The 27,549-nt window shown below is 40.6% G+C and overlaps 1 pseudogene; it reads left to right on the top strand.

Moving 5' to 3' along the window:
- Window positions 1-166: 166 nt before the first annotated feature.
- On the top strand, window positions 167-25,144 carry LOC147421268 (uncharacterized; annotated as a pseudogene).
- The last annotated feature ends 2,405 nt before the right edge of the window (window positions 25,145-27,549 follow it).

Below are 27,549 nucleotides of genomic sequence, written 5' to 3'. Positions count from 1 at the left end.
AATCTCAGGAAATTCTCTCTCTCTCTCTCTCTCTCTCTCTCTCTCTCTCTCTCTCAGCATGCTGAGTCCTGACTCGGTTAATTAAATGGCGAGAAGAACAAGAAGAAGAGTATTTTAACATCGTGGAAAACTATCCCGAGAGAGAGAGAGAGAGAGCTCTTCATGCATGATTGATAGACCTGCAGGATGGGTTGGAAGAACGGGAGGCAAAGCAGAGTTGGGTGCAAAGGATGGCCATTTGCCAGTACGATGCAAGGACATAGCAAGGCTGGTGGCAGAGAGGAAGGCTTGGGGACGAATGCAGGCATGGGCGCAGGCGCTGTGGGCAGAATGGAGGGGGGTATATTGGCGAAGGTGATCGTCAGAGGGAAGGGAGCACCTTCGACGACAAGGGGAGGGAATAAGAGAATCTTTAGATTAATGGATTGTTTTAAAAGTCTACCAATATGTACCTACGATTATCGGCCTGCGGCAACAACAAAAAGGGTACTAGTCAAAGTTACATCTATATTGAGCCTTTGATGGTCCCCTCGTAAAATCACACGAAAGGTCCAATCTCTATTTTGAGTCTTGTAACATCTTGAATGGTGGCACACACCTTCAAGATGCAAACGTAAGAGATTGCATCTAGATAGATGCCCTCGCCTTGCATCCGCTGATGAAGATAGCCCATAGCTTCCTAGCCTTGTCCCCATTGGCATATCCTGCAATCAATGAATTCCAAGAGACAACATCCCCAATAGATAGATCCTCAAGCACTTTTTGTGCTTTGTGAAGGATACCACATTTGGCATACATATCAACCAAGGTATTGCCAACCACGATGTTTTCTTTTGACAACCTGTGGCTAGCAATATCATCGTGAATTCCTTTGCCCGTATCAACGTCTTGAGTGGTGGCACACATCTTCAAGATGAAAGTGTAAGTGATTAATCACATATCATGTAATCAATGAAGTCCAAGAGATAACATCCCAGACGGGTAGCTCTTCAAGCACTTTCTATGCTTTCTAAAGCACACCGCATTTGGCATATGCGTCGACCAAGGCATTGCTAGGCACAACATTTTCTTTCAAGAGCTCCTGACTAACAATATCCCCGTGAATTCTTTTGGCCACATCGGTGTCTTGCATATTGCCACATGCCTTCAAAATGCAAGCGTATCTAATTGCATATGAAGAGATGGCCTCAATTTGCATCCTGTGAAAAACATCCTCGAGCTTCTTGCCTTGCCTTTGTTGGGCATATCCCGCAATCAAAACACTCCAAGAGAGGGTATCCTAGACAGCTAGCTCATCAAACACTTTTTATGCTTTCTAAATTAGATGACACTTGGTATACATGTCGGCCGAGGTAGCGCACTCCCTCTCTCCCTCTTTGTCTCTCTTGCTTGATGTTTCTCTCGTTCCTTTGCTCACTTGCATCACCATGCTTGTCACCCCTCGCCATTAAGAGGACGGGTCACACACTCGTACTGACTAATGTGTTGCCTAAGTATGTGTTCTTACCCACTATCACAAATATCAACATGTATCCTACTACCTTGGTACAAATCCTAATCTTAGCACACACTTTAAGTGAGCTCACAGACTTAGGTCCTTGTCACACACGCCCATGCCATCGCCCAATAGCGGACATGCAAAGCAGAAAGCGCGCGAGCAACGAACATAGGCTTGCGCATACCGAGGGAGTGTATTTTGATTCACTACTGAGAAATTTCAAAAGCAGTAAATTTGTGTAGCTTCCATTGTGTATGACAACAACCAAAGTGCCCGAATAGGCATTTTTGGACCTTGTCCACTACCCACATCTAACAAGCGGTCTTATTCTCTTCCCCTCCATGTTTGCTTGTGCAGGTAGATCCTGATATTGCATTCTAGAAATACACTTGGCTAGGTAAGTCGTAGAAAGGCACAAAACTAATGAAAAAGAAAAGGCAAGAAACTTAGGAATCATATTCCTTGCAAATATATAGTAATTCAAGAGATCTAGAACCATTAGCATACATAAATCATTTGCAAAAACTGCCTATTTGTGCCAATTGTTTCCAAAATGTTAAATGTGAGCCCATTGTTCCAAGTTCATTGTTGAGAACAACGAGGGACAAAGACTCCTACACACACAAAGTCAAGATCCAAAATGACAATATGCTAAGATTGGAAAAGGCAATCACTCACATGCACTCACAATACTTCTTTGAGGGACGCAAAGTCAAGAGAGAAGGGAGTATGCTCACAGCTTGTGGACCCAGCAATTCTTCCTATGAACGGTAGTCACAAATAGTTTGTGCTAACCCACAAATTCAAAATTTAACCCTCTCAAGACTGTTTTGTTCACTTCTGCTATCATGTCTACGATCGTCTCAAGTGTTCTGTTCCTCTTCTTTCAACAAGGAGAGAGAGCACATGCTGGCTGCAGAGAGAGAGAGAGAGAGAGAGAGAGAGAGAGAGAGAGAGAGAGAGAGAGAGAGTAGGGAAGATTAAATGTGCCATTTTGCCATGAAGCTTTGCCTGTAAAGCATATCCCCTGCATCACATTATTAAGAGGGGGGAGAGGCTTTGATCACTGGCAAACATGGAGCGAAAGCATAGGGACTGGTTGCACACGCACACACACAGAACACACACACACACAGGGGGGGGGGGGGGGGGCTTGCACAACCACAAACAAAACCTACAGGAGGTATGGTTGCATTGCAGTACGATTTTCTGCAACTAGAGTGGCTTGTCCCTCTGCTCTAAGGCGATGGCAACAACCCTTCGAGATCCATATGTAACTACCTGCAAGGGGAGGGCTTCAAGAGCATCATTCCCGCAAGATAATGGATTTGCACCCAGCTAGCTTGCCGCAACTAGTTGGTCCTGAGGGCTTCCGATTTCCAAGGGCGAATTACTCAAGCGAAGGAGATTCCTTTGATGTCTCAACCCTCTTACCAACCCTCTTGTTAAGGTAGTGATGGCGTTGGCCTCTTCCTCCTATCCTTCATCATCTCCTTCTAGTTCATCGGGCTCTTCTCTTTGCCAATATAACATTTCTCCACTATCATCATACCACAATCTCCTAGTGGGCAATCTTTGCTTTCATGTGGAAGCTTTCCCTTGTTTAGCTACCTCTTTTATCTCAACGCATATCCCTTATTGTTGTGGTGGACCAATTTAATAAGCAAAAATAAAAACCATACGTGAGCAAGTTGTTAATGAGCTTTCTCATAAACATACAATGCATCCAACAACTTTCCATACTATTATCTATTGTACATCTCCCCAATCTCTGATTTCATGTGGATGCTTTCCCTTGTGTAGCTACCTCTTTTATATGGACTCAAATCCCTTATTGTTGTGGTGGACTAATTCAATAAACAAAAATAAAAAACCATACATGAGCAAGTTATTAGTGATCTTGCTCATAAATATACAATGCATCCAACAACTTTCCATACTATTATCTATTGTACATCTTATATTCAAACCATTGTCTTTCAAGTATCTATGGATGTATGCGCATTGATAATTGCATGTGAATGTGGATTTCTAGTCCCTTTGATTCCATCATTACCATCTTATTCAACCTATGGCTTATGTCTACATACTATGAGATCATCGTTACAACTTAATACAATCCTCTTCAACTGTTCTTTGTCAAACATTTGTATTTTCCTTGTTACATTGTCTGCTGCTTCTCTCTCCCCTGTATCTTGAGATGTAGCAACTCTTCACCTTAAGACTCATCGGTATATCTTTGAGGATCTTTTGGGGTTGTTTCTTTGATCTTAGAAGCTTTCTTCTTCTTCTTCTTCCCCTCTCTCTCTCTCTCTCTATATATATATATATATATATATATATATATATATATATATTTATATTTATTTATTTATTATTATTTTATTTTTTTCTAACATCTAATAACGAACGATGCAAAAACCTCTAAGATTTTTTAGGAATGATTAGAACCACAATGGCCTATACAATGCGGATTTTTAGTGGTGGGAACTACCCCTGTAGAGAAATTTTAAACAAAAGAATTAGCAGGTCGCCCATCTAATGTTGTTTGTTGCAATCCTGCACAAAGAGAGAGAGAGAGAGAGAGAGAGAGAGAGAGAGAGAGAGAGAGAGAGAGAGGTGGAGAATGTTTGTCATATATACTAGGTCAATACCTATTGACACTGCTCCTACGGCCTGCCATTGTGTGTGTGTGTAATGTGTGTGTGTGTGTGTGTGTGTGTGTGTGTGAGAGAGAGAGAGAGAGAGAGAGAGACTTGTGGAGGTATGGTTGCCAACTAACGAGGCGTCGGGTCTGACATGAGAGAAAAACCAGCTATGGCTGCTTTTTAGCGAGAGAGATTGCTGTGAGCAAGCATGAATCCAACTACTAATCATGGGAGCAAAGGGTTCAAATGAATCTTCATGCAAGCAGAGGAAAATTTGACAGATACAAATTGTCACACGGTAACATGCCCACTCACAAAGAGCATCGTATGGAGATAATGGATCTGCTGGTGATGATGCTGACAAAGGTAGAACTTGGAGCAAGAGGGATCCATATTATAAAACCCTAGTGCGCCCGTAGCTCAAGGTGTGTTGTCCGGTACTCAAGGTGAAGCTCAAAAGTCTCGGGAAGTCAAGGAGTCAACCTACAACTCGAGGAGGTGAGTCCGTTGCTAAGTGGACGTGAGCTAGAACTCTCTCTCTCTCTCTCTCTCAGCCTGCGCACATGCGCCCAGGCAGCCGATGGAAGGGGGACGATCTCTTGGCCTACATCGACTATAGGTTCACGCACATGCACAGCTTGAACAGCCCAAAGGCTCCGATTGAAGATGGCGGGAGTCAACATCCACAAAATCAGGAGTTTTTTGTGGTTGAGATGTAAGCCTCCATTGCAAACGGCAAGCTACCGGTGTCAAACTGTAACTACAGAGCAATGATGTTCCGATAGCGGCGGTGAGGAAGACGGCGAAGCTGTACAGGGGTGTGCGGACGTGTTGGTGGGCCTGCATCACTTTTTCATCGGAACCAGACCATTACACTATGCATGCGCACATCCTATCTCTCCCCCCCCCCCGGGCCGACTGGAGTGCTATCCTAGAGTGTTGGCGAGGTTGCTTGGACAGGCTGGCTCCCATGGCTGCATGCAGCAAGGCTCGCATTGTGTGGGTGCATGGAGCAAGAGCCACATGGACATGAGTCCTGCCTTTTTAATGAAGTTGTTACGAGACTGGGCACCCTCCTGTTATAGTGGTTAGCTGCAATTGGGATAGCTGGCGTAATGGTTAATTATGTGTTGTCTATTTATTTTACTAATTGAGTTGATGATGATTTTGTAGAGTGGAATGCGGGGAGTTGATGAAGAGGTGACGGCAATTACTCTTGGCCATTTTATATTTGCACAGTATCTTAGAATATCATTTCAATAAGCCACTATGGCTCTGTAAATAGTTGTAGTGGGAACTCCCCTTATGGGTCATGCAAGAACTAACGAGCTTCACCCATTTACAAAAGTGAAGTGGTTGTAAAAAGAGGGGCCTCAATTTTTGGCACCTTAAACTCAAAAATAATATATTAAATACCAACTCCACAAGAGAGGTGCCGTGGAGTTTGGGGCTAGATTTAGGCCTTTCTCTTGCAGATTCTCTTCTCTACTCTCTTAGGCTATGGTTATTTGCTGTGTACTCTCTAATCTAGTCTCCATCTCTTACACATCTCTTACACTCTCTTACAAGCATGACTATGTCAATTTTATGTTTACTCTGTGTGTGTGTGTGTGTGTGTGTGTGTGTGTGTGTGTGTGTGTGTGATAGTCTAGGTGTGAGTATGTGTGCTTGGAAATTGGAAGAAGAGGTGGACAGGTTGATGGTGATTGCTTGGAATCTTGTGTTGAATAGTTTAAGCAGTCGATCTCCCCCTCTTCTCCAACAGTGGTATCAGAGCGAAGGTTCCGTCCAATTGGAGTAATTATACGAACAAGAAGACTCCAATTCGTCAATTAAGAAGCTATGGTTGCAAAAGCATAGGTACATCTTAGAAATTTGGGTGAAATTTTTCATTAAGGAATCGTAGACTTCGATCAAGAATCAAGGAAAATCTATATCGACCACAATTCGAAACCGTCGAAGCTTTGAAATCGGCAAGCCTTGAAATAGGCAAAGCTTTGAAGTCTTGCTACGAAGACTTGAAGATTGAAGGAAATCAAGAAGCGGCGAAGAAGAGAAGAGAAAATTTTACAGGTATTCAAGAGGATTCCAAGAACTTTTAATCTGGGCAATTTTCGGCTTCAACTAGCATCTCTAAGAGGCTCGGGTTCTCCAATCAACGTGGGAACAGGCTTTTGGTCGCAACTCCCAGCACTGTCGACCCCCACCAAAATTAGCCAAGTCGCCCTCAAACTGGTCGCCCGAGGTGCGTGTACAACTTGTCCTTCTTGCTCGTGGGTCGAGAAGCCTTCTCTACAGGCTGTAGCAACTTCTGCAGGCCCTCGCGTTGTCAACAGCTCTAACTGCACGCCACCATGCACTAAAGTGTACGCGCTTTTATCAAAAAGTGTGGCTTAAAGCATTGGGTCTTTGGTCAGCCGCCCAAAATCAACCCTATTTATAAAAAATTAAAAATCATGCTTAACCTCGAGTCCCACCATTCTGCTCAAGTCCCTTACCAAGTGAGCTATACCCCCTGGCTCCACTTGCCAACCCAATTGGGTCTTCCTCATTCAATCACCATTTTCCAAGAAGTATCGAACTCGTGCCACCAAGAAGTGGAAGGACAACCGCCGAGGTAAGTCCAAGAAGCTCGACTTTCCTTTCTTGCAAGTCAACGGGTTGATATAGGCACAGGAGATTTCCCCACTTGCTAAATATTTTTGCAACGAAAATTATCGGCCCTTCCAACTTACTTCCTCCTTGACACCGACTATCTCAATGGAGCTGCCAAATTACTTGCCAAGAATTTGAACATCGTCAAATTAATCAAAAAAATTTATCAACCTATGGACTTCTTCTACAATCGATATTGTTGTCTTCTTTCAGGAGGATAAGGGAGACCGGATGCTACAAAATTCAACTGGCTCGGTAAAGCACCGTCGGACCGTCTATTTCTCTGGCAATTTCCTAGCGCACCGCCATTCCGGACTGGACGCCACCGCTATTTCTCAGCTAAGTACATTACATTTCTGTCATTTATTTTACTCGTTTATTCCGCATATTGCATCTGTGAATATCACCAAATAGCCTTTTTAAGCATTACCATTTAAATATTTATTTAAAACAAAAATTAAGAAAAAAACAAAAAAAGGAGGAAAACATAAAAAACACGCAATCATGGCACACCTTCGCCAGGCACCCACGATTGCGGAACAACTTCAAAATCTACAACAATCACTCACATATGAACGCATGCAAAGGAAAGAACTTGAAGATAAATTATTGCATTTTGCACGCACCGAATCTGCACCGGCACCCAAGAAAAACAAAATTAGCAGAAAAGCCTTCACTTTCAAAGATTTTGATGGCACTAAAGATGCTAGCACGATTCTAGCATGGGTTAGTCAACTAGATGACTATTTTCATGATGAAGACTTTCCCGAGCGTGAAATGGTAAAGTGTGCATCCAATCATCTCACTAGCAGCGCTGCATTGTGGTGGAACGCCACCAAACAACATGAAAGAAGACCACACACATGGAATGCATTAAAAAAAGTGTTTTTATCCCAATTTTTGCCCACACAGTACAAAGGTAAAGCACGACGTCAGTGGGATTTAATTCAACAGGGTAGAAATGAAGATGTACAGGGTTACATTGACCGTTTTTGGAATTGCAAGCTATTGAACATGTTAGTCACTGTTAACCCTCTCAAAGACCAACATAGGGATTGGTGATGACCCCGTATATATGAATGATGCTGAAGAGGATTCTGATTTAGGTGAAACCATGGAGACCAAAACGACCACTAACATAGGAACCAACAAGGAAGATCTTCATGAGCCACAATGGCAAGGATCCAAAAAGAAAATAGGAACTTACCCAAACCCTACAGAGGAGATTGAGCGAGTCAAGCAATTAAAGAGTTTGGTAGAAGATACCCAAAGGGATCTAGAACCAACACCTAGGCAGATCCAGATTACAGACACCGTGTTCCCTACGCAACAACAACCTCACCAAGACCATAGACCCTTAGCCATACCTAGTGTCATCCAAGAAGCAAGTGACTTAAAGTCATGGGAAAGTGGACGTACTCACTTCTTGATGGAAAGAATGTTTACAGAGGGACTACATGATCCTATCGAAGAAATGGAGATCCCATCTTCCCCACGTCAAGGGACTCAAGGCCAAAAGGTGCCGTTAAACATTGCCAAATTGATGGATTTCATGTCTTCAGAAGTTAGAACCACCATCATGTCCAAACTATATAAAGACCCTGAGCTAGTCTCAACTCTTCGAGCCTTCCTCAATGGGAAACTATTGGAACACCTCACCTTGCGACCACAACCATAGTAGTGAAGATGGCCAATGGGTCTATTGTTAAACCTATTGGGATGCTAGAAGATCTCAAGATCAAGGTCTTTGGACATAAAATAAGGATTACCTTCATTGTTATGGATTTCTCCAAACACACTATGGATTGGAGATGATTTTAGGACGTCCTTCATGAGGGAAGCAAAAATGGTACATGACTGGTCGAAAAACCATGTCTACCTGCAGTTCCAAGATTCTGTCATTGGAGTGGATCTTGTGACAGGTCGACGACATCCTCTAGGAAACAGGTTTATAATTGATCATAGATCTGACACCACAGTTCACTCGGCCCCATTGCAGTATTGTTACACGTGTAAAGCGGACACTAATGTTGGAGAAGATTCTCCTGACATGGATGCACTACCTGGGATGGATGAGTCGGACAATGTGGATTGGATCCACCTAGCAGCAACCATAGACACTTGGGGAAATAGGGGGACGACCTGGGTAACACCTGATGGGGATGAAATGCCCGTACCCTTAAATATGCTACAAGCAATGCATATAGCTTCTGTCAAAACTCATCCTCATATAACAAAGAAAACATACAAGTGGATCCCTAAAGCTTCTTTAGCGACCATAGCTAGTGCTAAAAAACAGAAGCCTTGTAAGAAACGTACCACTCGATCCAAGAAAAGTAAGAAAATGTGGCGTTGGATTCTTAAAAAACTATTGGAATCCCAAGGCTACTATGAAGGAAATGATCAAATCTGGGTGCCAAAACGTAAATTGTGCTCTTACTTGTCACCAGCCCCATGTGAGCTCAATCCTGTGGCTCCAAAACAAATTGAAGATCGTGGAAAGGAAAAAATCACGGAATGCGACACACCCGCTCCAGAGCTAGTTTGGGTACCAAAGAAAGAACGATTTGTTCCACCTAGCTCAGGAACAGGGAAAGAAAATGAAGCTTCTTGCTCTTCATGTAGTTCCTATACGGAAATAGAAGCTTCGACACAACCTCCACCTACCATTGTATATATCCATACAAGAAAGAAAGAGTTTCCACCTCTCGTTGTAAGTTCACCACCTACAACAATGTTGCAAATAAAATCATGGGAGAGTACCTTACCACCCTTGCAACTAGATGAAACGCATAGAGCGGTCGAAAACTATTGGTTAAAGCCTTCACCTATAACAACTTGGAATAACTGGTTTCAAAGGGTGACGACATCATTTCAAACGGTATGATCTACCCAAGGAAGGGGGGAGTGTTTGTTGACATCCATCATTCACTTGCTTCTCTCTCAACCTTTCTCCCTGACCTCTTAATCTCCCAATCTTAGGGATTGTATATATAAAAACTTATACTCCCAAAAACAAGATAAAAAAGTAAAAGAGCAAGAGCAATTAGCAAACGAGTATGCACAATAAAAGTCAAAACATTGACTCGGACCTACACATTCGCATCCGGTACACTGAAACAGAAACCTATGCTATAAAACACCTTTGATCCTCATCACTCGAGTGATGGAGGGTAGGTAGAATTAGTACGATAGGAGTGTTTCTGTTTTAGAGTTGAGTGATTACCAAAGTTCTTTTTTCCCACTGATGTGCCTCCTAGATGTATTCTTGTGTTTCATAGTGTGTACAGGAACATGTTGTTGTGGTTAGGATTTGGACCTTCATTGGATCTTTCTCTCATTCACACTTCAAATCAAGCGCGACCATCAACACAAACAGGTGTTTCTTGTCCATTAGCATTGCCCCTTATCTTTTTGCATCCATGTTTGTCTACCTTGATTGTGATTGGTAGCATAATATTCAGCGCATTTGCTTAGTACCAAACATTAAATTCAATGTCATTTTTTGTCATAATCACTTGTCTAGGTTTAAACATCAAGCAAGTCCAGTTTGACCGAGTTAGGTGTTAGAGATCTTCTCTTAATACCATGGGGAATGCCTTCCTAATAATCAATGGTTACTTAGGTTCTTAATCCGATTTAGGCAGCATTGTGTGAAATGTACTAGGGCTTTCTAGTGGGCTTAGTCCCTATTGACCTTTAGCTTAAGTATTATAAAGGGAGTTCACTAGTGTGATGAGCCTGGGGAGGTGTAACAGTGTTATATGACCCCCCAAAGTTACAAAATAAAAATGCTGAAAATGAAAAAAAAAAAAACAAAGTGCCACAATGTAAAATCTTAAACTGGAAGAGAAATCTCAGCTTGATTGGATACTTCACTCACATGTATCGCCTATGGTACTAGAGCCCTAGAGGTTCCCAGTGTGGGTGCTTTTCCTTGAAAAGCAAAAAACCCAAGGCATACAAAATAAGTACACACATCAAAATTGAATCACTGTGAAAAGACTTTGGGGGGTCAAAGAAAAGGTAATCAGTCAGGCGATGATTTCATGAGAAATTCCTTTTATCGTATCTTAACTACAAGGTCTTCTAGGTATAGCCTCTAGTCATCCCTCGAACATGAAATACTTGGCTCTCACGATTAAACAACTTAATTGACCAGAGAAAATTAAGAAGCTTACCCATGGTATTAATAGTCGATCTTTAGTGCTTTTTGATCGTTAAATTAGCGACCCCAGACTGTTTAATTTTTTACCTTTACAACTGTTTATGCATTTGATTATATTGCAATTTAATGTTTATTGCTGACAAAAGGTTTAAAATTCTGTTACCAATCAAATTGTCTGCCTACAACTGCATATGCTTTTTAATCGCTTATGAGAATGCAATTACCGTGTCAATGTTGTTTGATTTTGCAGTGACTGAAGAAGGCTAAGGACATTCATCTCAAATGCTCTTCCACCTCAACGAACGAGCTTCAACTCAATAGCTTTCGAGGACGGAATCTACATCAGGAAGGGGGACATGTTAACCCTCATGGCTCACGGACACGTTATCACCTATGACGAACATTGTATTATTTACTCCATAGAGTCAGGTACCGGGTTTGTCGGTCCAATAGGAAAAGGGTAAGAGTGATTGCCGATGAGAGGCGCACTCTAACTGGAACATTCAAGGGATTAGTTGGCTAAGCATGGGCACCCAAGTGTGAATGGGGTGAGCTCATATAAAAGTAAACTAAACCTAAAATTCACTCATTCTCTCATTTGTGCAATAGAAGAGTGCTCTTGCTCCATCTCCATCTTCTTCTTCTTCATCTCCTTGTGTGTGTGTATGCGTGAGAGAGAGAGAGAGAGAGTGTGCGATCGAGCATTGCGACGGCACGACGGTGGTGAAGCGGTTGAGCGCGGCGTAGCGGCATCTCCTTCCTCTTCACGACGAGGAATCCTCCACGACAAGAAGCGTAGAGCAGTGAGTGACACACCAACGCCATCTTTGAGCTTACTAGTTTAGGCTTGTTGTGTGCTTGGAGCCATTTGTGGCTCACACACGGTGTATCGGCAAGTTCCTTGCATTGACACGTGCGACATACGCGCACAGTCATAGGAAATTGAAGCGAAAGTGCATATCAGGCTTGGCACTACAAATTAGTGCTGAGGTAGATATGTTCGAACCAAATTCTCTATCAAAAGCTATTAATTTGGCTCTCAACGCAGAAAAGAAGAAAGGTGGACATTCCTCTCACACTGATCAACCTGCTAACACTAACCGCAACAAGAGACCTCCTTTCTCTCCTAACTTTGACAGAAGCAAACACCAAAGCCGTACTTTTTTCAAAAGACGTAGATTCGACAATCCTCCTACAACTGCTCAACCTCATACGAGCAATAACAACAACAACACCTAGCAACGAGGCAACCAAAATTCCTTCAACCAACGTTCTCCTCCAAATTCTAATGGTAACAAAAAGGTGAAGTGTTTTAAATGCTTTCAGTATGGTCACTATGTAGCTAAGTGCCCAAATGGTCATGCTAAGGGCAATGGTCAATCCAATGGCCATTCCAATGGAGTCAACAAAAATTCAAGTCAAAAACCCTTCAACAACAACCGCCCCAACAGAGCTACTCTTAACCTCATCGAAGATGCTACACCCGACAACAATGAAGTGGAAGTTAACTACGGTGAGGGATACGATCCTGATTATGATAACGATGACAACCCATTCTCAGGTACTCCTATATCTCCTCACACTTTGTTTAAAGTGCAAGGCACTGTTAAGGGTGAAAATGTCACCATTCTGTTAGATGATGGTAGTAGCCATGATTTCATTTCCACACGATTGAACAACTATCACTCTTTGAAATCTCATCACCTCACAAGGTCAAAACTGTTTTTAATAATCAAAGTTTTAATTGTAAAACTCAAGTCACTGTTGAAGTTTGCATTGGGAATTCACATAAGCACGCACATTTTTGGTAGCACCATTGCATGGTCTTGATATGATCTTGGGAATTCCATTTCGTCATGAATTTGATCCGTTGATTAATTATAAAACACGTACAATGTCTCTCACTCATAATAATACAAATTTCTCCATCCAAGCAACACTGGCACATCAAAAAATTCCACTCCTCTCTCACACTCAAGCCAAACGAGCAATTCGAAAACAGGGGAAAACATATCTAGTAGTGGTAAATCAAATTTCTGCTGAAACTGAAACTTCATGTAATTCCACACACGATGAATTTCTCTCACAATTTAAAGATTATTTCATCCATGATCTGCCACCTGGAATTCCACCGTCACCTCCAGAAGACCACAAAATTGACATCATACCGGGTAGTGAACCTCCTTGTGAGCACCTTATCGTGTAAATCCTACCGTACACAGGGAAATACAAACTCAAATCATTGATTTACTTGACCGAGGCCTAATCCGACCTAGTAGTTCACCATACGGAGCTCCAGTACTTCTTGTCGAGAAGAAAAATGGAACCTTTCGTATGTGTATCGACTACAGGGCTTTAAACAAGATCACCATTAAGAATAGGTTTCCAATTCCTAGAGTGGATGATCTATTAGACAAACTGAAAGGGGCAAACATCTTTAGCAAAATTGACCTTAAGTCAGAGTATCACCAAGTCAAAATGTTTGAACATGATGTTTACAAAACTGCTTTCAGAACACAAACTGGACACTATGAATTTCTTGTCATGCCATTTGGTTTGACAAATGCACCAGCTATCTTCACACGCATGATGAATAGAATTTTCATTGACCATCAAGATTTTGTGATTGTATTTTTTTATGACATTTTGGTATTCAATAAATCTGAAGAAGAGCATAAACAACATTTACCACGTGTATTTGATCTGCTTGCACAAAATCACTTGTATTTGAATCCTGAAAAGAGTTCATTTTTCCAATCTGACATTGAATATTTGGGACACATTGTATCGGGTAAGGGAATACATGTCGATCCAAAGAAAATTGAAGCCATTCAATCATGGCCTAGACCCAAAAACTTGCATGAGCTACGATCTTTTATTGGTCTTTGCAGCTATTATAGGAAATTGGTTCGTAATTTTGCTTATAAATCACATTATTTGACTCTCTTGTTGAAGAAAAACACGCTTTATGAATGGAATGATTTGCAAGAAAGCTCATTTAATGCACTTAAACATGCTTTGACTAATGCACGTGTATTGCAATTGCCTGATTTTGAAAGACCATTCTTTGTGGTAGTCACTGATGCTAGTGGAAAAGGTATCGGTGCAGTCCTTATGCAAGATAACCATCCAATTGCTTTCAAAAGTCGTAAATTCAAACCGTATGAAGAAAACACTATGTAATGGGTAATGACTTGATCATTAAAACTGATCAACAAAGTATCAAATATTTACTTTCTCAGCCCTTAATAGATGATAGACATATTAAGTGGGCCGCTTTTATTCAAAGTTTTCAACCCAACATTCAATACCAACCTGGTAAAGAAAACGTTGTAGCTGATGCGTTGAGTGAAGACCCTCACTTAATCATCTATCAACCATTACGGGAACTTCATTTGACACTATGTCTGACACTTATGCACATGATGATGACTTCAAAACGACATGGTTGCACATGCTTGATAATTCTGTACACACATTTCTCGAATACACTATTCAAGAAAACTTCCTTTATTTCAAACAAAAATTGTTTGTTACTAAACCTTTCCATACATTAATTATTGAAGAATTGCACAAACCACCTTATGCTGGACATAGAGGATTTGCTGCAACTTTTCAAAATTTATGTTGTGATTTCTATTGGCCTACTATGAAAATGGATGTTAAACAGTATGTTTCAACTTGTTTGATTTGTCAAAAAATCAAAGCAGCTACAGGTAAGAAATTGGGACTTTTACACCCTCTCTCCATTTCTGAAAGACCTTGGGAATATATTTCAATGGATTTTGTTACTGGTTTCCCACTCACAATGCACAAACGTGACATGATCTGGACTATTATTGACCGTTTCTCTAAACAAGCGTATTTTGTTCCGTGTAAGAAAACACTCACAGCACATAAAGCTGCACTTTTGTTTCTTAAGACTGTTTTCCCACATCATGGTTTGCCTAAAGTGATTATTTCTGATCGAGATTCAAAATTTTGTAGTGCTTTTTGGACTACTGTGTTTGACTATCTTGGCACTACACTTGACTTCACTTCTGCATTTCATCCTGAATCTAATGGTGAAACCGAAGTCACCAACCGCACTATTATTGACTTGTTAAAGGCTTATGTTTCTTCTCAACCTAAGAAATGGGATGATTACCTACATATTTTGCAATTTGCATACAACAACACCACTCACACTGCCACTGGTAAGTTTCCATTTGAAATTGTATATGGTCACTCTCTTCCTACTCTTGCTTCACGTCTTTCTAATGTTGTGCCTGCGCTGATGATTTCACTACTGACTTTCATGATATTTATGCAAGTGTGAATTCTGCCATTAAACACTCACAAGAACTTTACACCAAGCATGCTAACAAGCACCACAAGGCACACCAATTCAAAGAAGGTGATCATGTTTTACTTCGCATCGAAAAACGAAGGATCAAAAGTGTTGATACTAATGTCTTTGTTAAGCTTGCTCCTCGTTTTAATAGACCTTTCAAAATTTCAGCTGTCATTAATGATGTTTCTTTTCGTTTAGAACTACCTGCACATTGGCACATTTACAATGCCTTTCACATTAGTCTTTTACGCCCATTTCGAGGACCCCTACCTACACACCACATTTATGAAGACCCACCTTCACTTGTAGACCAAAAAGAGCAACTCATCCCTGATAAAATAGTTGACCATGATACCACCACTACACGCCCTGGAATGGTTTATAACCGTTATCTTTTGACTTTCAAGGGCCACCCTAGAGAGGATGCCAAATGGATGCTTGAAAAGTTTTTTCGCAACTTTCCCGACCTTCTCCACACTTTCCATCACTCATGGTCTAGTTGATTTCTCTATTGAGCAACTGAGGACAGTTGCTATCCCTGGTGGGAGGGATGTTACGAGATTGGGCACCCTCCTGTTGTAGTGGTTAGCTGCAATTGGGATAGCTGGCGTAATTGTTAATTATGTGCTGTCTATTTATTTTACTAATTGAGTTGATGATGATTTTGTAGAGTGGAATGTGGGGAGTTGATGAAGAGGCGACGGCAATTACTCTTGGCCATTTTATATTTGCACAGTATCTTAGAATATCATTTCAATAAGCCACTATGGCTCTGTAAATAGTTGTAGTGGGAACTCCCCTTATGGGTCATGCAAGAACTAATGAGCTTCACTCATTTACAAAAGTGAAGTGGTTGTAAAAAGAGGGGCCTCAATTTTTGGCACCTTAAACTCAAAAATAATATATTAAATACCATTTCCACAAGAGAGGTGCCGTGGAGTTTGGGGCTAGATTTAGGCCTTTCTCTTGCTACTCTCTTAAGCTATGGTTATTTGTTGTGTACTCTCTAATTTAGTCTCCATCTCTTACACTCTCTTACAAGCATGACTATGTCAATTTTCTGTTTATTGTGTGTGTGTGTGTGTGTGTGTGTGTGTGTGTGTGTGTGTGTGTGTGTATGTCATAGTCTAGGTGTGAGTGTGTGTGCTTGGAAATTGGAAGAAGAGGTGGACAGGTTGATGGTGATTTCTTGGAAGCTTGAGTTGAATAGTTTAAGCGGTCGATCTCCCCCTCTTCTCCCAACAGAAGTATATAGATAGATATATAGATAATTATTATAATTATAATTTAAGAGAGAGAGAGAGAGAGTGTGGGCGCCTCTCCTCCCTCCCTTTAAGTGCCACGGGGTGCACGTTCAAAAAGAGGGGCGCACGAGATCCGGGCCATCAATCTTTACAACTAATCTTGGGATCCCGAGTTTAGATTTGATCCCAAGTTTAGTTTTTAATAGATACCTAATTCAAAAAAATGGATTGTATCTTCACTCATCCAAGGCACGAATGTGAGCATAGATAGGAGGAGCCCCAAGCTGAGAGAGAGAGAGAGAGAGAGAGAGAGAGAGAGAGAGAGAGAGTCTTCTCAAGTGAGGAAGGAGAGCTCTCATGGAACGTACCAAGCGCTCAAATTGCTTGTGCAAGCACGGTGAAAGAGGATCCCTTGGATGGCTTTCGACAAAGCGGTAACTCTCCATTGAATCCGGTGCAAGAATTGGAGGAACAAGACTCACCTTCTTCACATACTAGTCTTTCATAGGTGTATGCGTGTGTATGAGAGAGAGTAGTTTGAATCAGCAGAACATAATTCATTATCTTCCGATATCATCTGGAAACATACCAAAACCTCGCCACTGTCACATGATACATTTATTGTCATCGAAGATGAATGAGCATTCCTCTTTCGATCGGGCGTTTGTTTAAAGACACATGTTAAACAAAAACCCAGTTTTGAGAATGTAGCACCGTTCCAATTTTACACTAATTATGTCAGTGATATAGTATGCCGAAAAGAAATCGCTATGGTAATCTAAGAAGTACTTTCAAAATTCTACAGCCCATCACCTGGAAAGATACCATCCTTCCCAAAAATTTACACTTAGCCTTAAAACAGTTTTGGCATAATTGTAGATACATCGTATCCTACTAAATTTTCACTCGTTTTAAGCAAAGGTCAAGATACTTGTAGTCAGAAAAAAAAAACAACAAATTTTAGAAGCAAAGATATCAACAGATTTTAGCCGACAAAGCTATGAAAGCAGATATTATACATAGCAGACAAAGCATAATATTCAACCATCAGTAAAACAGATATCTATTTCAAATAACCAGTAAAATAATCATGGCAAGTAAGCCACATAAGCATCAGAGGTAAAAATTTCCCATTATGTCAATCAACTGCATGCCAAAAATAATTGTAACAACCAATGGGTTTTAAAACAACCTGTGAAGAGGTAGTGAATCTAGCAAGCTCCAAGTTATAGCAGAGAACATTAGCCATAGCATAGCATCCTATATCCCCATTCACTCTCTCAGTAAAGGTGCACAGCCAAGATGCACAATTACCATCATACTCAATCAACTGAGACAGTATTGCAAGGCTAGGCGAGTCTAAGACATGAGAAGTTGCAGTATTCCCAAAAAGCTCCATAGTAAAAGTGGACAATGTTATGGAGTAGTAAGAGAGGCATAGTACTCCTCACATTCAAAATACCAAAAAGTAATGCAAGGCTAAGTGAAGGCAATATTGACTTGTTAAAGGCTTATGTTTCTTCTCAACCTAAGAAATGGGATGATTACATACATATTTTGCAATTTGCATACAACAACACCACTCACACTGCCACGGGTAAATCTCCATTTGAAATTGTATATGGTCACTCAATTCCTACTCCTGCTTCACGTCTTTCTAATGTTGTGCCTGCCGCGCTGATGATTTCACTACTGACTTTCATGATCTTTATGCAAGTGTGCATTCTTCCATTAAACACTCACAAGAACTTTACACCAAGCATGCTAACAAGCACCGCAAGGCACACCAATTCAAAGAAGGTGATCATGTTTTACTTCGCATCGAAAAACGAAGGATCAAAAGTGTTGATACTAATGTCTTTGTTAAGCTTGCTCCTCGTTTTTATGGACCTTTCAAAATTTCACCTGTCATTAATGATGTTTCTTTTCGTTTAGACCTACCTGCACATTGGCACATTCACAATGCCTTTCACATTAGTCTTTTACGCCCATTCCGAGGACCCCTACCTACACACCACATTTATGAAGACCCACCTTCACTTGTAGACCAAGAAGAGCAACTCATCCCTGACAAAATAGTTGACCATGAGACCACCACTACACGCACTGGAATGGTTTATAACCGTTACCTTTTGACTTTCAAGGGCCACCCTAGAGAGGATGCCAAATGGATGCCTGAAAAGTTTTTTCGCAACTTTCCCGACCTTCTCCACACTTTCCATCACTCACGGTCCAGTTGATTTCTCTATTGAGCAACTGAGGACAGTTGCTATCCCTGGTGGGATGGATGTTACGAGACTGGGCACCCTCCTGTTGTGGTGGTTAGCTGCAATTGGGATAGCTGGGCGTAATGGTTAATTATGTGCTGTCTATTTATTTTACTAATTGAGTTGATGATGATTTTGTAGAGTGGAATGTGGGGAGTTGATGAAGAGGCGACGGCAATTACTCTTGGCCATTTTATATTTGCACAGTATCTTCGAACATCATTTCAATAAGCCACTATGGCTCTGTAAATAGTTGTAGTGGGAACTCCCCTTATGGGTCATGCAAGAACTAACGAGCTTCACTCATATACAAAAGTGAAGTGGTTGTAAAAGAGGGGCCTCAATTTTTGGCACCTTAAACTCAAAATAATATATTAAATACCAACTCCACAAGTGAGGTGCCGTGGAGTTTGGGGCTAGATTTTAGGCCTTTCTCTTGCAGTTTCTCTTCTCCACTCTCTTAAGCTATGTCTAGGTGAGTGTGTGTGCTTGGAAATTGGAAGAAGAGGTGGACAGTTTGATGGTGATTGCTTGGAAGCTTGTGTTGAGTATTTAAGCGGTCGATCTCCCCCTCTTCTCCCAACATTTTATGTTTCAGAAATCATATAAATTTTTGTTTTATAAGGATTTGAAGTATGAAATATGCAAGTTAAACCATATTTTCCAAGCGATATCTTTCGGATCTTTACAAGCATAATTAACCCTTCATTTTTAAACACTTAAACCACAAAGGGATCAAAAGGCCATCACCACTTTTGATTCAAGTGGCTTGTCTTTAATGTGAAAAAATGTATTTTGCTAATACAATATGAATCAATCTTTATGAAATTTTCTGTTATTTCAAGTGTGAAGTATCCAAGTTAAGCTATATTTTTCAAGTGTATCTATTAATTTAAGTCAATTCATTCAATTTTGTCCATTCCATCCAATGTTTTTTAGAAAACCTATATTTTTAGCTTTTCAATCAAAGTCATACACCATGCCTAAACAATGGTAAATTAGCTATCTAAATACCCAATCATAGCCAGGAGTGATTGCATCCAATGCAACCAATCTTATAGTGTGCACTAGTTTAGGGATTCTTATCATAAAATTAAGATGGACTTGGTATATCAATCCCTATATCCATGACAAAACAAAAATTTTAGGGGCTAGTATGTTCAAAAATTTGATTGTTTATAATGAATGCAGAGAAGCAACAATAAGTCTTGATAAGTATCCATGCAATGTGCAAGGACAAGTCAAGAGCCACCACAAAGCCAAAAGCCGGCATAATTTAACCTAATTTCTACTTCCAATAAAGCAAACCAAAGCTCTGCTATGAGTGTGTAATAAATATCAAATCAAGTAGGGCAATTAGAAGCTACTAGTCATCAAAATGCAAGCTGGACGAGTATTCCAAACTCAGTCAGACTTCAAGAGAAAAAGGTCAAGTCTGGAACATGTAAAAACTACCCATAACCATCCTATCCTTACTTCATAATCTGACACAAAAGTCATCAAAAAGCCTTGAGAGTTTCTGAAGTATCACACTGTAGGAGGAGAGTCCATCCCATCATTTAGCTCTAAAATTTTACAGCTTATTACTATTAGAGAATATTTCTTAAACAATTTTGAAAACTAATACTTATACACAACTTTGGTTCTCCAGTAAAATGACATCTTTATCAAACCAGAATTCTATGAGCAAAATATTTCCAAATGTCCGTCCAATTATTCTTCTCAAAGAAATAACATTCAAATTAGATAACACAGGTTTGAATCAGCAGAACATAACCCATTATCTTCCCATATCAAGTTAGAAACAAACCAAAACCTCACTACCATCAGATTTTTTAGCCGACAAAGCTATGAAAGCAGATATTATATTCATCAGACAAAGCATAATATTCAACCATCAGTAAAGCAGATATCTATTTCAGATAACCAATAAAATTATCGTGGCAAGTAAGCCACATAAGCATCACAGGTAAAAATTTCCCATTATGTCAGTCAAACTCCATGCCAAAAATAATTGTAACAACCAATGGGTTTTGAAAAAACCAGTGAAGAGGTAGTGAATCCAGCAAGCTCAAAGTTGTGGCAGAGAACATTAGCCATAACATAACATCCCATATCTCGACTCACTCTCTCAGTAAAGATGCACAATTACTGTCATAAAAACTAATATCTAACTTTTGACCCGAATGATTTTCTCATGTTAAATTGATCGTTTAATATGGGAAGATAGAAGGGAACAATATGGATATGTGTTGCTAGACCTATCTCAGCAGGGGGGCCAAGAGGAGGGATAACTATCTCTCAATAGGGGCCCAAAAGGAGATGGTCTACCAAAGAGCAAGGTGCACCTGATGGAGCTTTAAAAGACCTTAGGTTAAGCTTTATTAAAACCTCCAAAGGTTAATGTTAAAGTCCTTAGGCCTAGGATCAGTAGGTAGGAACTACATCCAATTGTAGGTGCTTGAGGTGCTTGAGCCTCAAAAGTCAACAAATCCCTACAAAGGAGGGGGTGAGCCGTTTTGCTAGGGGGATGAGAGAGAACACACACACACCCTCTCTAGGCTTACCCAAGAGAAAAAGGGCATAAAGGACACATGTCAAGTCCCTAGCCATGTTGCCCCCAATTAAGCATGAATCCTATTGGATGGCCTATAATAGGAAGGACCGATGAGACTTAAGCTTAAACATTTTAGAAAAGCTTATTAAAAGGACCAGTAAAAATTAAGACCCATTGAATTCCTATTGGATAGTCTACCAAGGGGTCCAATTAGAATTAAGCAGACCATGTACTAGCTTAATTCATATTGGCTAAGAGAGCCAATAAGATTTTAGCTTCAACTAATAAATGAATTAAGCTCTCTCTCAATAGGGGAAAGAAGCACACTTGTCACAATGCTACACCCCTTGCCTATTATGTTGGAGACCTTTGATTGGCTAGGCCCTAGCATGGACCAATTGGGTCTAGGCGAGAGTTAGGAGAGAGCGGGGTCGACCAAGGAAGTGGAAAAAGGCTGACAAATTCAGCACGAATTCACACACACTCACACTTTCTCATGTGTCGAGCAAGAACTCCATCTCCTTTTCCAAGCTTGAGAAGTAGAGAGCCTACACCAACACCTCTTGGCTATGGAATGCAAATCCAAGCAAGAGTCAAGCTTCAACGGCATGTTCATCTTCTCTACGACCTTCATTACTATGCTAAGCTAAGCTCTAAGAGTAATATCTGGTAAGGAGAATACTTCTTTCTCGTATGTTACATCTTTTTCCTCTTCACTTTCCTCACTCCCTGCCAGCTCTCTTCACCTTTGAAGGTGTTTGAGGTCTTGGGATTGAGGTCGGGGACAAGTTTATGTTATTGAAAGTAAGTTTAATTATTGTTTTGACCATAATCTTGGTGCAAGAAGCTGTCCATCTTCATGGCATCAACAAGGTCTCAAGGAACACAAAGAATGTATTGTACCGAGTCTCTCTTTATGGGAGAACATATAATACAAAAGCCTTTGGAGGGGGACCGGCTCCAAGTAAAATCCGGCCCTCAACTATTGTTAATTTCTCTAATTATCTCTCTTTTACAAGTATTGTTCATGCCAAGCTAACTAGGTGTCATGTTTATATTGCTATTTTTAATATTCCGTCTCTATCTTCTCTAGGAATTCTCTTAATAAAATGCTCATTATTGTCACGTTAATTCCACTACAATCAATGTTATTAACCTAATTCTGTTACAATTACCATCATACTCATTCAACTTAGATAGTATTGCAAGGCTAAGCGAGTCTGAGACCTGAGAAGCTACAATACTCCCAACAAGCTCCTTTGTAAAAGTGGACAATGTTATGCAGCAAATAAGAGATGCATAGTACTCATCACATTCAAATTACAAAAAGGTAATGCAAGGCTAAGTGAGGGAAATAGAGAACCCTCACCTTTTGAATAGAATGTTGTGGCATCTTGTAAGAGGATTCTACCTGGGAAACATCCTCTCAAGAAACCTTGGTTTGTATAATCCATAGGGGAGGCCAGTCAGCACATCAAAGGGGCGGGCATCTGAGCCGGTAGCAGGACCTACATCACTGAGGTACACATAGCATGAGCGGAAAAGAATAGTATTAGCACAATAGAGGGAGAAACTCGTCGGTAGATCAAGAGATACATCTATGAGTTTAGACCAAAGATGAAAAGGGGCAATAGAGCACACAAAATCACATAAAATCCCAGGTAGATCAGGGGAAGGACCTGGCATTGGGAAGATAAGAGCAATAAAAGCTCATCCAAACTCCCACTTAACTGAACCAAGGGGGAGGGTCCACATGGCTTACCTATTCATAAGCCCTGTTAAATTTTCAGGAGGGTAAGTAGCTTCAATAAGTATATCATAAACAAGGGTAGTAGCAGCTGCAAGGCAAACCACCACTACATCATGCATCACAGAGCCAAATTCTCCCAATTAGCAAGGTACAATACCCATGGTATTTATACAGAAGACAATATGTCCATCAGCTCTATCAAGCATATTGAAAACCAATTATAAAAGCTATATGATAGTGGGCAAAAGCAATAATTTATCAACAATGCACTAATGGTCAAATAAAAGAAGCAATCAAAGAAGTGACCAAATGTGTGTGTGTGTGTGTGTGTGTGTGTGTGTGTGTGTGTGTGTGTGTGTGTGAGAGAGAGAGAGAGAGAGAGAGAGAGAGGGAGAGAGGTTGATTTTTGATAGTTTGGTCATCGTCTAGGAAATTAACTATTTCCAATGTAACCAAGATGAATCCAAGAGATGGTGGCGGTATTGTTTTGCTTTTGTAGAACATATAAGCAAACATCAGTGTTTTGAGAAGATAGTGGATATGAAACGCCACCTTGAACAAAGCATCAATGTGAAAGTGTAGTCCTACCACCCGCTTCCAATAGGTCGGCCAAAGGGAAACATAAAAACACACTAATGCACTTCTTCTAGGTCACGCATTCAAAGCAAGCCTTGATTTTTAAATGTTGAGCACAAGCTTAAGAATTCCAGAAAGGAATATGAGAAAAGCAAGAGAAAACAAGGAGAGCGGGGATGGGCGCTTTGCACACATAAGTAGAAAGGAAAAATAGCAAAGGAGTCATGGATAGATGAATTTGGCAAAACTGGGCTAGCATCATGGGGCTCACACAAGCGAGCACGAGACAAGATGGTCATATGACGAGTTTTCAATGGCTATGACAAAGCTATAAGTTTCGTTTTTTTTAAAAGTATTGCATTATTATATGTGTGTTCTAAATTTTCATAAATTATAATGTTCAATTGAAGCGCAAACAAACATCAAATTTACTTAAAAGTAGTGAGAAGATAAATTCTACATCAAAAATAGAAACCACACCGGTATAGTGCTTAAGTACATTGTCTCTTAAACAATGCATGTACTATTTTTATTTAACTCCTTTGATTGTACTCACCACCAGGATGCAAGGACAAGTCAAGTGGAGGTTCCACATGCTCCTCCTCAAAAGCTAAAGACCAAAATAAAGCGTGACCCTCAGGCAATGGATGGATTCAAAGAGGATATTCTCTAGGTATTTTTGAATCTATGTCAAATAAACAAATAGATATAAATATGTAAGAAAATCACACACACACACACAAAATTGTTGGCAGCCAACATTCGATGATAAGAAATCTCAAAAATCCAAAAATGAAACCCATGTTGCGATTGAGATTCGCCCCGGGGTGATTGATTGTAAAAGCCCCATACTGCTAAGTCTAGAAGGGTCTGTCAGGTAAGCTACCATCTTTTTCAATGATACATTAGTTTTGTAACTTTCAAAGGATATATTTTTCTTGTTCTATAACATTTTTATTGTTGTAGTGGAGAAGTCTTTCACTTAAAGTCAACACGTTTTAACCTCGGTGTTGACATGCTTGGATCGTTCTAGCAGAGTGAGCTGGATGTTGAGGCATCACAATGGCTATGAATTTGTTAATATGTATGAATTTTAGTTTTCATTCTATTCTAATAGTTAAAATATTATGCATTTGTGATCACAGAGATACCTTTGGTGTATATTGTTCAATGGAGCATACATTACCCACACACATTATCGAGCAAGTGCTTTTAGCATCTAAATGTAATTTTTATTTTTTTTGGTGTAGGCTCCACAACAGCCGAATGCTCATGTTTGTGGATGGTATGTGATGATATGCATTTGCATGTTTATTGAGGGTGGCTTGGTCGGACATCCACCACGTTCTTGGGCAATCCATTATGTTGTATGGTTTGTTAAGGGTTATATGTAGGTGTTACTGGTAGCTTTTGACTACTATTGTATTTATGAAGATGTGAAAATATAACAGCTCCTACACACGCCTACTCACTTTCTACAATTTTTGTGAGCTTTAGCGAGCGTCAACAGGTTGACAAATACTTTGGGTAAGGTCGTAGAGCTCGATCTGCTTAGATTTCTAATTCGGCTCATTTCAGCCTTCATTTCCACTATAGGCAGTACTGTGCAGGCTATTTCGTCATTTTGTGCAATTTTTCTGTCAGTGTCGCTTTTTGCACAACATGTCCCTTACAATCTTCTATGGTTTGTGCTATATAGCACGTGTTGTTCCCGTTTTGTTTCTCCTCTTTTTGAGCAGTTTTCACATTAGGTGTAGCATTTGCCATGGCTGACAACAACACAGATGTGTTCAAGATGTTTGTTGTTGATGATAGATTGGATGGGGACAATTACCCTATGTGGGTTAATATGATGCAACATGTCCTTATGTCAAAGGGCGTTTGGAATATTGTGCATGGCATTGATGTATGTCATAAAATCTAATCTCTAACCCAAATGATTTCCTCATATTAAATTGATCACTTAATGTGGGAGAATAAACGGGACCAAGGGTTAAGATATAGACATGTGCTTATAGGTCTATCTCAACATGGGGCCAATGGTAAAGGGACGCATATGAGAGATGGTCTATCAAAGAGCAATGCTAACCAATGGAGCATAAGACCTTAGGGTTAGCCTCATTGAAAACCTCCATTCCAATAATTAGTGTAAAAGTCCTTTGACCTTAGGTAAGCTAGGGATGAGCTTGAGGTGGGAACCCAGCCCAAGCTTAAGGTGCTTGAGGTGCTTGATGACTAAGGTGCTTGAGGTGCCTGATGACTGAGATGCTTGAGGTGGTCGATGATTGAGATGCTTGAGGTGCTTGTCATGCTTGAGATGCTAGGGCTGTACTTGACATGAGAACCCAATCCAAGCTTGAGGGGCTTAAGGGCCAAGCTTGTGGTGAGGACTAGGCCCAAGGTTGAGTGGCTTTAGGTGTCTAAAAGTTAATACCAATCCCTACAAGGAGGGGGCGAGGCTTACATGAGGGGGGATGAGAGAGAACACCCACACACTCACACAAGGCATGCTTGGTACAAAGAAAGCAAAAGGGACACTTGTCAAGTTCCTCCTCATGTTACCCTCATGGTGTGCCTGAAGCCTATTGGTTGGCCACCCAAGGGGTCCAATGATAATTTAGAAAATTTAATTAATTGTCTTTGCATTTATCAAGTCCTCTCTCTCAAAGGGGAAAGGGGGACACTTGTCCCAAGGCTACCCTTGCTGCTTGGTATGACTCTTGCTTGTGATTGGCTAGGCGTGGAGGGCTCCAATGAGCTTCAAGCATGAGCTACAAGGGGGGGTCGATCAAAGCAAGTAGGGGGATTGCTTAGGGGGTATACTCTCCCACACACACTCACACACACTCTCATTTTGTGAAGTGCAAAGTGCAAGAGCTCCCTCGCCTTCTCCAAGCAAGTAGAGAGGTTGAGAGCCTACACCAACACTCTTGGCTATGGAGTGAAAATGCAACCAAAGCCATGCTTCAATGCTTAATCTTGCCATCTTCTCCATCTTCATTACTATGCTATTATGTATGCTAGCAAGAAGAGTGATGATAAGTGAGGAACTAATTCTTTCTCCTATGAAATGTTTCTTCTTCCTCTTCCCTACCCTCATTCCTTGCTAGTTATCTCCACCTTCGAAGGTGTTTGAGGTCTTGGGACTAATTCTTGGGATAGTTAATGCTTTCCTCAAAGTTTATGTTGTGCTCATGATGCATGAAGCTTTCCATCTTCATTGCATCACCTAGGTCACAAGGAACACAAAGATTGTATTGTAACAAGTCTCTCTTGATGGGAGAAATCATATTACAAATGCCGATTGGAAGGGGGACTGGCTCCACATAAATCCGGTCCTCAAATGTTGTCATGTTCTCTAAATTCTCTCTCTGGCAAAAGTATTGTTCATGCCAAGTTAACTAAATGCTATGTTTATGTTGCTACCATCAATTATGTTCACCCACTATGCTCACAAAGTAATTTCACAAAAAGTACTCTCTTCAATTTCTTCTACTCTCAAGTTAATAGGCCAATTCCATTACATTGGTATCAGAGCATTTGGTTTCTCTTTTCTTGCTTAAGAAGAGAGGTCCTTAAGTAGCCTATAAATGGTTGATTTTGTTAATTATATTCGGCTAAGTGGAACTGGGATCTATAATCGATTTTGTTGAGGCCACTATGTGGGATATGGTGCACACCTTGGGAGCTTTGGACTTGATAATGGAGTCTTTTTAGACTTGCCTACGGCTTTACCATTATCGAGACATAAGAAGTCCGAAAGGAGCTAGCCCTCGGCAACTCTGCTATGTTAGACTTACTCCACTACTCTCTATAATTAACCACTTCGAGCCGTGGGTGTAAATATGTAACA

Source organism: Adiantum capillus-veneris, chromosome 28 (assembly GCF_014529385.1).
Source record: "Adiantum capillus-veneris isolate H3 chromosome 28, ASM1452938v2, whole genome shotgun sequence".
Lineage (NCBI taxonomy): Eukaryota > Viridiplantae > Streptophyta > Polypodiopsida > Polypodiales > Pteridaceae > Adiantum > Adiantum capillus-veneris.
The sequence above is the reverse complement of the archived record's forward strand: the minus strand, read 5'-3'. Positions and strand labels throughout refer to the sequence as shown.